Below are 16,142 nucleotides of genomic sequence, written 5' to 3'. Positions count from 1 at the left end.
GCATTTTGATGGTTGCCAGATGATATGTGGGTATAAGGGGATGGGTAAAGAGGTGAGGGGATTAAGAAGTACAAATAGGTAGTTACAGAATAAGCAGGGGAATGTAAAGTGCAGTATAGGAAATGGAGTAGCCAAAGAACTTATACGCATGACCCATGGACATGAGCAATGGTGCGGGATTTTCTGGGGAAGTAGGGGGTGCTGGGTGGAGGGGCAAAGGGGGAAAAACTGTGACACCTGTAATAGCCTAATCAATAAAATGTGATTAAAACTAAGTAAAATTCACATGTATACTTGTGTTTACATTTAAAAAAAGAAATTTGAAGAATTCAAATAGGAATGAAATAATGGAAATTTCAATCCCAACCACAATCTTATCCCCTGCTATACGTGTAATTTTTGAGCAAAAACTATTGCAAATGACTAAATTGCTTAAAGTATTCTCATTTTTACAATGAAAGGTGTAGTTTAAATATGTACACATTTAAATTTATATATATACACATGTAAATATAAATACAAACATATTTAAAAATATGTCACATGGAAAGTAAAATCTACTCGCTTCACACTAAGTTCCCATTTCCTAGAGGAAACCACTGGTTAATATTTGATTGCTATTGGTTACTTTTTAATTGTTATTTAGTAGCCTCTTGAAAGCTATTATTGATAAGTTATGGATGGGATTTTCCAGATAGATGGAATCGTGGCATTTATTTCTGATTCCAACTCAAACCTCACTAAAATGACAGTAAAGTAAAGGAATAAAAAAGACACAGACTCACAAAGAAAAAAAAAAAGCATATCAACAAAGTTTTTTCCCTGCTTGGAAAATCCAATTCACTCTGTAGGTGTTCGACATAAATGACTGGCCAAGAATCACCAGACATTTGAGGAAATGTAAGTCAACAGATAATATATAAAATGAAAACATACTATGAGCCCTGGCTGGTGTGGCTCGGTAAATTGAGCATCTGCCTACCACCCGAAACATTGCTGGTTCGATTCCTGGTCAGGGCTTATTCCTGGGTTATGGACCAGGTCCCCAGCTGGGGGTGTGCAAGAGGCAACCAGTCAATGTTTCTCTCACACGTCGATGTTTCTCTCCTTCACTTTCTCCTTCCCTCCTCTCTCTCTAAAAATAAATAAATAAATAATTTTTAAAAGGTTAAAAAAAGAAAACTCACTATGAGCAATATATTACTATTAAAAGGTGATAAATAGAAAAGTTAAAAGTAAAGAATTTAAAGTCTTTGCCAATGTTGAGAGGAACCCTAGGGTGAAAGGAACGAAAAGGGACCTACCATTTTTCAATATAAACTTTGTAGTATTGGTTACTTTTTCAAATTACACATAAGTATTAATTTGGAAAAAGCTACATTATGGTCTACGAGGCCACTAAATTGTTTAACATAACTTTCTATTTCTATTTCACCCTTGACGATGTTTTCACTCTTTCAGAAGATAGCTTCAAGTGGATGACCAGTACCTGTACATGTCTGTAACATTCTCTGTGCATCCACATATCATTCAGAGAGTTCCCAACTTCATGATGTCACAAAAACACATTTAAACAAGGAGATAAATACCGCTACATCCATACATGAATATTTATGTATTATACCCTCCCTTCTGGCTACAAACATGTCCGTACTTACTTTACCTGTTGGCAAAGCAAACGCTCTGGCCTCGCCATCTTCGGCCTGCAGTAGAACTTGACTCCCACTTCTCAAGTGCTTACTTACAATGCACCATGTATCCTGTACCAAAGCTCTTTCCATGCATCATTACACATTAATTTTATAACATCTCTGAGATAGGTACCATCATAACCCTCCATTTTATAGCCAAGGAAACTATGGCACAGAGTTTGGGGTGAGCTAAATACCTCATCCAAAGCTATCTGACTAGTAAGTGACAGAGCCAATTTTCTCAGACTTCAAAATCTAGGCTGCTATTCATTACACTATTCTGCTTCTTGCGTATTTTATACCACAATTTTCCTGCAGTGTATCTGGTCCTTGTTTCAGCGCTGCTGTACGACACTGGCCAAGGTGTTTTCCCCCCATGTTGCCTGTCTATCTGTAAGTGCTGTGAGATAAAAACAGTATTATTTCTCCTTTGCTCCCATTGCCACTTCCCACTCAGTGCAACTGTGAAAACTCACCTGAAAAGAGCCTGGGGGAAGATGAGATGGTCTTCCCAATCCCAACATTCCTCTCAGGATGCTTTTAAGGCTGCTCAGTGGGGCAGCCAAAGACAGCTCTTGAGAAACCATGAGCAGGTGTCACCCTATCTGCAAATGTCAAGACACAGAGGTGTAGGAATTTGGTTTCCTGGAATATTTGATTTCTTGAGGATCTCAAGGCAACAATGCTAAGGTCAGAGGAGTATCGCAGAAAAAGGTTCAGGTGAACCTTCAGGTTCTCCTTCAGGAGAACCTGGGCAGGGTACCTGATGAGTGGCTCATCATTGCGCCCCTCTCATTCACAGCCTTGCAGACAAAAGACGACCCTCACACACTGACACACGCTCTGCTCTGCTCACCACCCTTGGAAAGCAAGATTTCCTTGATGGAACTTACAAATCATGTTTTGTTTTTCTGCTCCAGAATAATTTGCACTGCAGAAATTCTTCCATATGTCAAGGTTGGTCTCCTCATTTTGCTTGGAGGAGGGAGGCCTACAGTTAAGAAGCTAGTTTAAACCAGAACATGTATAAATATTATAATGGCATCCTTTTGACATAATGTGCAAAAGCTTTCTGTCCCTGTAGGCTTCATCTCATTTCTAAAGTGTAGGTGAGTTTTGCATTAGACATCAAGTTCTGACATGAAAAATGCGGCAATACAACTAAAATATAGCTTAATATCCTGAATTTTGATACTATTAACACCTTAACTGTTACTATACATTACACTTATGTTAGCTAACTGATTCTCAAACAACATGGTGAGGATACATCATTTTAGGAACTGTTACCTTGCTGTACAAACTTGCATTGTCCTACAGATGACTGCGTACATTCTCCATCCACTTCAATTGATTGTGGGCTCTTAGAGAGAAAGGACTAGAGTCCATTAAGGGACAGCCATTGAGCTATGGTGATGTGGTGATGAGAGTTGGGACCACGTCATGAAATGACAATGGGGCCTCCCTCACCCTCTCAGCCCTAGCTCTGTATCCATTGCTCTGGGGCTGCTATTGTTCCCACTGTCCTCTACGTCTCCAAGGCCTGCGATCTTGCTCTATGAGGCCGTCATAATGCTAACAGCTGCTACACCCTCATGTGCCTGCACCCCTACACCCCCAAGCCTTCACACAGTAACAGCACCAATGCTACCACCTCGCTGAGGCTATAGCTGACACACACAATCTCAGCCAGTTTCTCCACCAGAGTTCAAAGCTGCGGCAAACTGTCTGCCAGACAATCATTTTACTCCTCATTCTCAACCTTTCCCTTATGTTGCTTCCACGAAGCTATCTGAAGGGTGACCCGACTGCTTCCACCAAGACCTCTTCCTGGCTGGTCAACTGAATTGCACACTAATGCTTACGCTCCCACAAGTATCAGAGTTTACTTAGGGCATGGTTATTAGCAAAGTTTCGCAGCTGACTTAGTTTCCATCCAGTGGTTCTTAGCCCTGGATACAGTAGAACCACCTGGAGAGCTTTGAAAACATATTGACACTTGGACCTCACACTCAGAGCTGCTGATTTAATGGGTCTGAAACAGGCCCCAGGCATTGCTACGCTTTACAAGTGATTCTAATGTGTATTCAGGGTTGAGAACTATTGCTTTACTACCTGTATGTCTCCACCTATCTGTGAGGCATAAGAAGTGCTTACCAATTTAAGAGGCACATCAAACACGTACAAGTTAACAGAATGAACTGACTCCCATTCAACGTAATGCGGTACATCGTAACACCTTCCTGTTTTTACAGCGCGGAACAAGTTCCCTTGTGGTGCCTGGGGCCTGCGCACCCAGGGGGTGGGAAGCAGGGCTCTTCTGCCAGCACTAGTTCCAGGGTCTCTACCACTTTCCGAACTCTGAGTCTAAGCTCCTACCACTAAAAGAGGCCAGAGGTAATCCACAAGTCGACATGACAGTGGATTATCTTCCTTTTGTCCTGACGCTGAAGTGCTCTTTGCAGGCCAATGTACACCTTTATCTTACGTTTAAGACTTATCTTCTACCACCTGTTCTCAGTGACTTCGGCGCATTACATGAGGCAGTAAAAGCCGTCAGAGGTGAACCTGTGGGGTTGCCAGGCTTCGACAGCCTATTCTGTTGACGAGTGGCCCCACGGTAAGGCCCTGGCTGGGGGCTGAGGGTCCCACCATATCATGAAGCCAGACCCCCACAGCAGGCTCACTGACGAGGCATGAGCTAGAAGTTGGTGCAGCTTCACGGTGAAGAGCATGAGCCCTGAAGTCCTAGGCAATAAGCCTGTTTGAATTCCAGCTCAGTACTTCCCAGTTGCGTGCATCACAGTCAGGGATGGTAACCTAATTCAGAGAGTTTTACTGAGGGTTAAATGAAGTAATGAGTATAAAGCTACTTAGCATAGTGTACGCTAAGTAATTAGCGACTGCTAATGGTGCACATAAAGTTTTCACTTTGCATAACTTTCGAAACCATTCAAGGGAACAAAAAACAGAGAGGGCCATGTAAAGACAAGCTAACTATGATTTTATTGTTAACTTTTAAAACAATTTAGAAATGCAAATGGGGAGAATCCAGAAGATGAAAAAAATGAGGGAAAAGAAATATTTTTCTGTTCCTCATCCAAACTTCCCTCTTGTGAGTAATGAGGCAAGTCTTCTTCTGGATTCACTATAAATCAACTGTTCTCATTCTCCCTCCTGATGAAAGAATGGGGGCCAGGGAAAAAAGAATTCTGAATCAGACAATGCCAAAGAACCTGAGCCAAGAGACTGGCCTCTGCAGCCTCACACCATGATTTCAAGGGTGCTGGTGAGGCTCTGGGACCTCTGCTGGACGCCCGTGACACAGGCAGTTAGCTCTCCCAGTGATCACTGCAGCCAGGGCCACAAGGAAAAGCTGACTTTGCCCTTCACACAGTAAATTCGCTCTTTTGTTCCACAAGGCAGTTTCCGAGTGTTTCTGTTCCAGGGCAGCAAAGTCGGGCTGCAACGGTTCCAAATCGACTCTCCCCAAACCTCCTAATGTCCTTCTCTTTACTCATATCTAAACAACACCCAGGGAAGAGAAATTCACTCTCACCTTTGGTAAATAAAAAAGAAAGAAATCAATAAAATAATTTCCAATCTGTTCCTTGCAACTCGATGCCCCACTGATCAGAATGAGTCAGGAACAAACACATTAGCTCTGAAAGAAAACAGCTTTAGAAATGAGATTTGATCTAGTTGGCTGAGCAGTCATTACGCTTGGAACTCTCGGTGCCATGCTTGCTAGTCAGTAAAGCACACGAGCACGCAGGCACGCAGGCACGCAGGCACGCAGGCACGCAGGCCACAGGGATGGCTCCTTTCATCTGGCACCGGCTTCCAGATCGCACCTGCAGTTGCTATGAAGATCACCAAACCATCCAGCAACTTTAGAAAAAAGCTCAATTCTCAACAAAACGAAGAAACAGTTTGTTTTTAACAAAATAATACAGTTCCCCTCAGGACTCTGATCTTTCCACCTGATCTTCTTAAACTGAAAGTCCTATCTTTCACTAAAGATTGGTTTCAAAGTTTAGTCCCCACTAGCTCCTGCCTCCACCCAGCCCTATTCAACAAAGTCTTTGAGGCACAGCCCTCCACAGCTCTGGAGTCAAACCTGACCCTGACCTAGCAAATCAAGTCCATGGCTTTCGGCGAAGAGGGTTTACTTAAGTTGTGTTAACACAGGGCCAGACTTTGGGACAATGCCCAGGTCCTTTGTGTCCCATTCCTGTATTATCCTGTTACCCACCTGACCATAAGAATGCCGTTCGCCAGAGACCCTGCTGTTGAGTCCAGCTCGCCTGATCGGAGAGTCTTTGGGCATGAACAGGGTACCTTCCCCAAGAGTCTGTGCTGTAACCAGTCAGGGCCAGTAGGGCCAGCCCAGCCCCAGGGTGTCTTACCACCAGCCTGCATAAACTATGAGATGTGTCTGGGGCTTGTTTAACCTCATTTCAACTATAAACTATATAGCTTTGTGCGAATCACCAAATACTACATAAGCTAGGCTAAACTTTAAAGTATGCAGGCAGGCTATGTCTGCACAGCACTAGCTGTGTACTCCTAGGCTGGTAAATTTATGAGCTGCCAGCATCGAACCCGTATTTTAGGTTTACCTGCTATAACTCGCACAGCCGATGCCCAGCCCAGATGGCCTTTCCAGCACAGCACCCATCCTCCAGGGCGGTACGGGACCTTTTTTATCATGTGCTGGGGGTTGGGATGAGCCTGAGAGAAGAGAGTTTGCTATCTAGATTTCTGCATCTATTCCCATTTCCTTTATCCCTTCACTCCCTAAACTTAAGCTACCTAGGGATTATCCAATCAATTAGAATATGCTTTAATTAATGGCATTGTTCAAGTTGCTCTGTGTTCATTCTTTCAAGTCCCAAAAGACAACTTCATAAATAAAGTGGGGGGCTGGGGACTCAGGGATTGCAGTCTCCTTCCTGTCAGTCAGCTCCAGATTCCTACAGCTTAGACTGCCCTCTGGGACTCGAGGTCAAGACAGGCTTTCACGGCTGGGTTCAGCCCCAGAAAGCACCTGGCCCAAAAGCAACAAACTCAAGTGCTGGCGGCCCGGAGAACTGCAAGGACAGGCAGGGGATTAGGCAGCAGGCGTTGGGTGGCTTGTGTAGGAAGCTAGTGTAACAAACACTGCCCAGTAATTCTGCTTTTCATAACTTGGTGTGAAACTTCTGGTTGACGTGACAGATTGAACTCACGCATTCCTTTAACCCTAGTGAAATGAGAGCAAAATAATTTCTCAAGTGTGTCTCCGCAAGGGCAAAAAGGAGAGAAAGGATGACAGCAGACAAAGCCACCAACTGGACTTTGGAAAACGGCAGTGACAGCTGATGCAGTAATACCGAGAGCGCTGAACACTAAGCATGAAGAGAGAGGAGCCATCGAGAAGCAAACCACTTTGCACCTCAGAACCAACGAAAAACTCTGCATTGGGAAAACCCAGAAAACTCAAGTGTCTGGGGCAGTGGACGGGGCTGAAAAGGCGATGACTGAAAGCAGCTGAGAGTCCCGCTCTCAAGTTACCAGCTAAGGATGCCTCCTCCTGCCTCGGGAGGAACCGGAAGGTGTCGCCGTTGGTGTAACAGGACAACAGAGGCTCTCCCTCAAGGACACGGGAGTCACCAAAAAACAAGGGCAGGTACCTTCGTGAAAACAGTGGTACTGAATTCTATACACGGAAGAGGGAGACCTAACGTAAAGGTTTTACGTGTCTTTCTTGAAACTTATTCCTAATATACATTTGATGTTTTTGACATTATTAAAAACAGTGGGTTTTCATTTCCATTTTCTAATCATTTGTTTCTATTGACCACAGACCTTGTATCCAGTGGCCTTACCAATTTCACCTAACCGTGCACGGCTGTGGGATCGTCTGAACTTCTTGCATTCACAATTGTATCAACTGCAAATAATGAGAGTTTTATTTCTTCCTCTCCACTCATTTTGCCTTTTCTTCTCCTGACTCATTCCCCAGCCAGGACTTCCACTACAACGTTGCAGAGGGGTATTAGGGCCACCACTGTCTCCACCCTGATTTCATCAGAAAACTGTCAAACTTTTACCGTATGTTCACTGTAGATTTTTTATTATTGTTTGTATAAATTTTTGTTATCTGAATAAGAAACTTTCCTCTCACCCCTAGTTAGCTCAGAGTTTTTGTTTCAGATCATAAGTGGGATTGAACTTTATCAAATGTACTTCCCTTACTGCACTGATCATACGACTTTTCTCCATTATCGTTGTCAACTTGCTGAAAATTACACTGGCTACTTTCTGAATGTTAAGTCAACCTTGATTTCCTATATAAATCCAACTTGGTCATGATATAATATCTCTTCTATATATTGCTAGACCAGTTAGCTAATTTTGTTGGAATTTTTACATCATTATCAAAGAGAGATTTACCTGTAATTTCTTGTGATAATCCTTAACAGGTTTAGGTACATGACTCAGTATCTGAGAGCTTCTATTCCATTTCTGGAAAATGGAGAAAATTTCCCGTAATACACAGAGTTGTCAAGTGGGTTAAATGAGAAAATACACGTGAAATCACTTAGCCCATGTCTTGGTACCTGGTAGCTACCCAATGAGCACTTACTGAAAGACGAGAATGGACTCCAGCTCTAATCAGCTGTAACTTGAGAATAAAATGTATACAAAACAACCCCAAGATGAAATCAATGAAATCAAATAAGGTTTCATTTCTAAAACCAATGAGTAGGATTTGACACTCGACGATCGAATTTGTTGCGCCTCGGGCGATTTTCAGACCCTCACTAAGCTCTACGGGGACTCCAGAGTGGGAAGAACGGGAGGCGCCGAGATCCACACCGACCCCTCCTCTGACTCCCGAGCACCAATTCCCAACCCCACCATCGCCGCAGAAAGGCTGAGCTGGCGTCCAGGAGACTGTCCCTTCCCGGTGCTACGACCTTTCACAAATCAGCTGACCTTTCTGGGCTGCAGTGTCCTCCTCCGTCAAGAGCGTAACAATATTCCCACACTGCCTATCTCATAAGGTTGTTATAACAATGAAATGGAAGGGCTTTTAAAAAGGTAAAACAGCTACATGGAAATAGGAGCCATTATTACTACCTTATCATTATTAACAATATGCTAAATGCTTTCTATTGGTATCAGTTAATACTTAAATAAGTCCATGTGGTAGGAACAGACCTAAGACAAAGAATGGTTACGCGAATCGCCCAAGGTCCTAGCTATTAAATGGTACAGCCACGATTTGAACTCAGTGTGAGGCCAGAGCCTGTGCTCCTAACCTCTAGGCTACACACTAAGAATAATGTTGATCTTCCACTTCAAACAAAAACTTTCATGTTTCATGTTGTGATAGATTCATAATATAGAGACTCAACCTGACTCAACACAAGAATATCTATTAAAGAGGGGAAAGAAAAATGCCTCCTTTTGTAGCTATCCCTTTCCCTCTGAGAATCATCTCTTTTCTCTTTCATTAAAAAGGGGGGGAAGCAGTGTCATAGGAAATGTTTCATCTCATAAAACTCCAGCTAATCAAAAGTTGCCTTGGCCAATTGCCCCAGACGTGTGACTGGAAGACATTAAGACTTTAGGGAACTCGCAGCTCTCCTGTTAATCTGGTATTAAATTGTTCTAACATTTCATTGACTCAGAGATTGCTCTCCAACCTACTGTAACTTCGTCTCTGGACATTCTTTGTCAGGTCTCTCTTGTCTCGTTGGAGAGTCTGCAAATAGACACAGGTCTTCGCAGGCTCATTCTCCCTACACACACCTGAGGCTGGCAGCTCGGCCCTGGCAGCTCGGCCCCCGGTCTCAGCCTAGAGACGGAAGCTGCCAGGGTTCTGTGGCGGGAGTAGGTCAGCGGGACTCAGCTCCCACTCTCCCTGGTTCAGGGCAACTCATCGCATCAGCCCCACCTTCCTCCTGGGGTTGATGAGCAGACCCGAGACAACACTGGCAAAAGTACTGTGAAAACTGGAGAACACTGTTCACCGAGAGAACATACATTTGTGACCCATCCAGTTGTGCGAGGTTGTTGAAAGAACACTGTCTGGAACTTGGTAAATTTAAAATGTATACTTCTCTCATTTTTGCCTTTGCCATAGTTCAGGCTCTCTTTCCCTCTCAACTTTTCCTCATCTGAGCTTTTTTTTTAACTTTCTGATTAAAAAATGAGAAAGCTGTCCCCTGTCCCCAGACAAGTTCACTGCCAGAACCTGACACCCGGCCTCCCCACCCTCCCTCCCTCCGTACTCCCCTCCTTCCACAACAGCAGGGTTGAGGCCAGACCATTCCAGGGAGGCTCCCTTTCTACACCAGGGCTCTCTGACCCTCAGCCCCGCTCCTGTGCAGTCCCAGACCTCGCCTCCACTCTCCCTTCACCGTTCAGTAAGCCATTCATTAGACACCACCTGTGTGCCTCGCCCCCACTCTAGGAACAGAGGACACAAAGTCAAAGAGCAAAAACTCCTCAGCAAACTCAGAGTCTACGGGAGAAACAGATTACTAAGTCCACAACCCGGCTGGGGCAATGCCATACGACTGCTGATAAAGGCAATGACAGAGAGAACACTTTGGGGGAACACCTAGCCCAGTGCAGGGCCACGACAAGGGAAGGCACTGCAGAGGAGGAGTCCCATGGTTTGCCTCTTAAAGAACGAGTTCAAGTGAGCTAAATGAAGAAGGAAAGCACGTCCCAGGTCAAGGGGACAATGTGTGCAAAGGCATGAGCGGGCATGGCCCCTGTAAGACAATCATAAGTAATAGCTGAGAATAGGGTTCGTTTAAGGACATACTGGGAATTAAGATATAGAAGTTTAGGCAGAAATAAATCAAATCATGAAGGGTGGCATTTGCTAAGCTAAGGGAAGCCACTGAAGTAAGGGCTCGGTAAAACAAGATTTGTGTTTCAGAAGTTTGCACTGGTGCTGTGAGATGGGCAGATTGAGGATGTCCTGGCTGGAGGTGTGAAGACCAATCAGGAGAGGTAAGAAGTAAATTAAACTTCAATTAAATCAGCAAACTCGAGAACACAGAGAGCAGGGGACGCAGAGGTACAGAAGCCAAAGCAGCTCTAGGACTTCCTGACAAGGGGTTAGGGCAGGAGGTGAATGAGAGGAGGGGCCTCAGCAGCAGGACACCCAGATGTCTGGCTCTGATACCAGGGTGAGTAGATGGGCCACCACAAGAGAAGAAGCTCAGAGCGAGAGATGAGCTCAGTTTCTGCACATGTCAACGTGATGATTAAGTTCAGTGAAAGAAAGTCAAACACAATAGACTAGTATACCATTTGGTCCTATTTCCATAACTTCTTGAGAAGGCAAGGCAACATAGTGACAGAAAGCAGATCAGTGTTGTCAGGGCTGGAGACCAACTGCAAAGGGCCTACAGAAAACTTCAGGGTGAAGGGATACCAAGACCAAGGCTAAAATGTGAAAAGGAAATTTCACAGCCTGGGAGACAGGAAACTTTCCTAAAACCAGCATCTTCCTTGTGGTGCCAGTCCCCCACACTCATGAAACTCTACGCCTAGAATGAATGGCGTTGCATGAAAATACCCCAGTAGAGCTACTTTCCAAAGCAATGTCCTTCAAGAGCCCCAGGTGGGGAGGGCAACAGTGAGAAGCCTGGGTTTGGAACCAGCAGGTGGGAGACTGTACAGAGTGGAAACACAGAAGCCAGAAACCGCACACCCGGGAAATAGTGAGAGCGCAGAGGGGCCCGCAAAGACAGCTGAGAAGAAACAACCAGAAAAGTATGAAGTGCGCCAGGAGAAAATTGTGAACAACCATTGAGGGAGAGCTTTTAAAGGGGAAATAGTAATCAACAGAGTAAATGCCCCCAGGGAGCTCCAGAAAGAGAAAAGCTAAAACCCCGGCTTTCTCCACCGGGAAGGTCCTGGTGGAGGCGCAACCGAGACTCCCCTCCTTTGTCCTGCTTTTGGAATTCCTAGGTAACCCTGAAGCACCACATTTTTAACATTTTAAAAAGTCGTATTTTTTCCATTACCATTTAGTCCCCTTATGTCCCCTTCCCTCCCCTGCAATCACCACACTGTTGTCCATGCCCCTGAGTCCTTTTTTCTTTCTGCTCAATTCCTCCACCCCCCACCCACCCCGCCGAGCAGCAAAAACCTGAGGAAGAAGGTGGCATAGGAGACTTGCCATGACCAACACTAAATGTGCTGACTGAAAAATCTTTATTAATTTTTGGTCCTCAAATCCAACGTATGAACATTTTCACCACAGGCATACCTTTCTGATCATGCGTCTGTAGGCAAATAAAAATAATCTGGAATTGCACAAGCACCTGTAACCTGAAAGCAAAGACCTAAATGTGGTGGTGAGGGTTCAAGGTGTTGAGGCGAGGAATTTGTAAAAACTGTAAGGGACAATGCTGGAAATGTACCAGACATTTCTGGACTCAATGCCCAGAACCAAATGGACAGAAGAGGAAAATTGACTGGACTGGAGATGATGATACATTATTTTAGGACCAAGAGTGACACCCAGTGGTCATAGAGATCATTGCAGGCTCTCAGCATCTTCCCCTTTTTGGTCAGGACACAACAGAGACCTACTTCCAAGCAACACCTAGTCAGGACTGTCTCTGTCTTCCCAGGTCAGGAGGGCAAGTCAGGCTAACAGGAGGTTAAGATAAGTGATAGTGGGTGAATTTGGTAACTTCTGAGAAACACAGAATGAACGGCTCTTCCTCTCCCATGATGAGGCCTGTAAAGAGACAGCCTGACAGTCTCCAAAGCACTCTGACATCTTTCCCCTCATTGGATCCTCCCTCACTTTACAAGGCAGGCAGAGCAAGCTGTCACAACCCCACTTTAGGAAAGGAAGACTACACCACGGAGCAGTTAACATTTACCTACAAAAGCAGCTCTTCTGGTCTTAAGTCAAGTGCTGTTCCTGAACACCGCATCATTAGGACTTAGCCAGGAGATGCCTTAGGAAGAGAGGGGTATCTAGAATCCCACATTGGAGTCCTAAATGCTCAGACAAGGCCTCCAGCAACCCCGAAGTCACTCAGTAAACAAACACTTCTGGAGCACACACTCTGTGCCAGACACTACAAGAATAAACTACAAAAGGAGTCTCTACCCTGAAGGTTTTCTTTATACTTTTCCAACTTATTAAATATTAAACTTATTTTTTAATGTATTTCATTAAGGTATTGCAGCCGTCCCAATTTTTCCCTCTTTGCTCTCCTCCACCCAGTAACCCACATTCCCTCCAGCAGTCCCCACCTTAGTTCATGTCCATGGGTCATGCACATACGTTCTTCAGCTACTCCATTTCCTATACTGTAGTTTACACCCCCCATGGGCATTCCATACCTACCAATTTGTGCTTCTTTTTTTTTTAAAGATTTTATTTATTTCTCTTTAAGGAGAAAGGAAGGAGAGAGAGAGAGAGAGAGAATATCAATGTATGGTTGCCTCTGGTGTGTCCCCTGCCGGGAACTGGCCTGCAACGCAGGCATGTGCCCTGACTGGGAATCGAACCTCGATCATCTGCTTCGCAGGCCCATGCTTGAAATCCACTGAGCTACACCAGCCAGGGCCAATTTGTGCTTCTTAATCCCTTCACTTTCCTCCATTCTCTCCCTTTCCCCTCCCAACTGGTAACCATCCAAAAGATCGCCTTCTGTGATTCTGTTTCTGTTCTACTTGCTTACTCATTTTGCCTTTTAGATTCAAATGTTGATAGTTGGGAATTTACTGCCATTTTAATGTTCATAGTTTTTAGCATCTCCTTTTTCTTAAATAAGCCCCTTTCACCTTTCATATAATAATGGTCTGGTGATGATGAACTCCTTTAGCTTTACCTTGTCTGGGAAGCACTTTATCTATCCTTCCATTCTAAATACTAGCTTTGCTGGATAGAGTAACCTAGGTTGTAGGTCCTTGCTTTTCATCACTTTGAACACTTCCTGCTAGTCCCTTGTAGCCTACAAAGTTTCCTTTCAGAAATCAGCTGACAGTCTTATGGGGACTCATTTGCAAGTAACTAACTGCTTTTCTCTTGCTGCTTTTAAGATTCTCTCTTTATCTTTAATCTTTGACATTTTAATTATGATGTGTCTTGGAGTGGGCCTCTTTGAATCCATCTTGTTCAGGACTCTCTGTGCTTCCTGTACTTGTATGTCTATTTCCTTCACCAAATTAGGGAAGTTTTCTTTCATTATTTTTTCAAATAAGTTTTCAACTTCTTGCTCTTTCTCTTCTCCTTCTGGCACCTTTATGATTCGAATGTTGGTACCTTTGAAGTTGTCCCAGACAGTCCTTTCCCTATCCTCATTTTTTTGGATTCTTTTCCTTCTTGCTATCCTGATTAAATTTTTTTCTTCCTTGTGTTCCAAACCATTGACTTGATTCTCAGCTCCATCCACTCCACTGTTGATTCCCTGTAATTTTTTCTTTTTTTCACTTGCTGTAAACTTTATTTCTGCCCAGGTCTTTCTCATGCTGTTGAGTACCCAGTGAGCTCCTTGAGCATCCTAATAACCAGTGTTTTGAACTCTGCATCTGATAGTTTGCTTACCTCCATTTTGTTTAGTTCCTTTTCTGGAGTTTTGTTCTGCTCTTTCATTTGGGCCATAATTCTTTGTCTCCTTGTTTCAGCAGCCTCCCTGTGTCCCCCCCCCCCATATATTAGGTAGAATTGCTTTGACTCCCTGTCTTAGTAGCATGGTCTAATGTAGAAAAGCGCACCCATAAACTAAATGGGGTGGAGCCTTAGGTAATCACCTGGGTGGGGCAACCACGTTGTTTAGAGTCTCAAATATGGTGTTGCCGCTGTTGCTCTGTGTTGGGGAGGGCTTAGAAAAGAGACAATAGCTGCTGCCTGGCCCCTGGAGTTTTGTTCAGAAGGAAGCTGTCCCCCAGCACTCGCCCTGATGCCAGACACTTCAGATTCCCCCCACGTGCCAGTGGTGCCCTCAGGCTGCTGCCCTGGTGCTGGAGCCCCGAGGCAGTCTGCGTGATTTCTACGTCTCTCGCAGACCATTTAGGAGGAGATGACTAAGAACACCGTAGTTTCTTCCACTGCCCCAACCCCCACTGGTTTTTACAGATGTTATGGAGACTTTCCTTCCTAGCATTGGGACCCTGGTCTGGGGGGCCTGGTGTGGGCCTGGGGTCCCTCACTCCCGATATTCCCCCAGATCTCTACCCACCACACATGGGTACCACTCATTCCACATTTCCCTGTCTCCACCCCTCCTACCCATCTGCATGAATGTGACTCCCTCAATGCCTCAGTTGCTGGACTTCCGTACAGCTCCATTTTCTGATGATTCTGGGTGATAGTTGTTTTGTAGTTTAGTTGCAGTTTTTGCCATTGTTGTGTAAAGAAGTGACCAGTGTCCACCTATGCCTCCATTTTGAATGGCTCAAGAAGTTTTTCATCTAGCCAGGAAAACAGACAAGCATCAAGATGAGATGGGGTGGGGTGGGGTGGGGTGGGGCTATGACAGGCCAGCTCAGGGGACCGCAGGAGCACAGCTCTCCTCAGGAGAACTGAGGACCAGGGGGCAGCACATCTGCTCCAGACATGGGCACAAGGCCTTGGCCTTGGGCAGCTCAGTGAGTGCTCTTCCCTGAGCATCAGACCACCTCTACACACCACTCTCCTTTCCAAAAGGGAGGGAGAATAAAGAAGAGATTTTACCCACAGTGAAGATAGGAAAGAACTAAAACTGCAAAGCCCAGTAGATGGGGACTAACTGCTCACTGGGCCATTTAGTGCAGAGACAGAGAACAGCCTCGGGCAGTCCAAGTTCTAGAGAAGTCTGCGCATATCACAAAAGGTCAAACCAGCAAATGTTAGCCTGAGTAAGGAAGGGGAAGAAGGAAGAAATCTTTCCACAAAAGTAGCTGTTGGTGAGGCCAGACAGTAAACAGCTCTGTCACATCTGATCCAAGACAGCCAAAAAAGAAATAAACGCTAAAATTCTATTAAAAACAAAACAAAACTTGTGACAATGCATGATTTTATGATGAGTAAGCAAAATCACTGCTCACTTCAAAAACAAGAATCCAGGAAACGGGGAGCGAGAAGCAGCACTACCCCCTGCAGATGGCAGAACAGGGTCCGTGAGAAAGTAGGTAGAGGACTCGAGCTTTTGCTAGAAAGATGACCAGATCCTGCCAGCAGCACTGGGAGCTCCTACTATAAACACCTAAAAGTGTCAAACTGATATAACGAATACCTTTGAATGTACACTAAGCTCACAGGAAAGTAAGAAAAATCCACACGGTCTGCAAATGAAGGGGGAACTGGAAGGAGACTGATGAGAGAATTGAGCTACCCTGCGTTCCCTGTCCAGAACCTAGAAGCCATGTTTAACAGTCCCATGGAAAACCCCAGAGCGGGCACTGAGGTGCCCAAGTTGGAAGCTGAGAATG

This window comes from Sturnira hondurensis, unplaced genomic scaffold (genome assembly GCF_014824575.4).
Source record: "Sturnira hondurensis isolate 20B ecotype Veracruz unplaced genomic scaffold, ASM1482457v3 Scaffold0016663, whole genome shotgun sequence".
Lineage (NCBI taxonomy): Eukaryota > Metazoa > Chordata > Mammalia > Chiroptera > Phyllostomidae > Sturnira > Sturnira hondurensis.
This window is presented reverse-complemented; position numbering follows the sequence as displayed.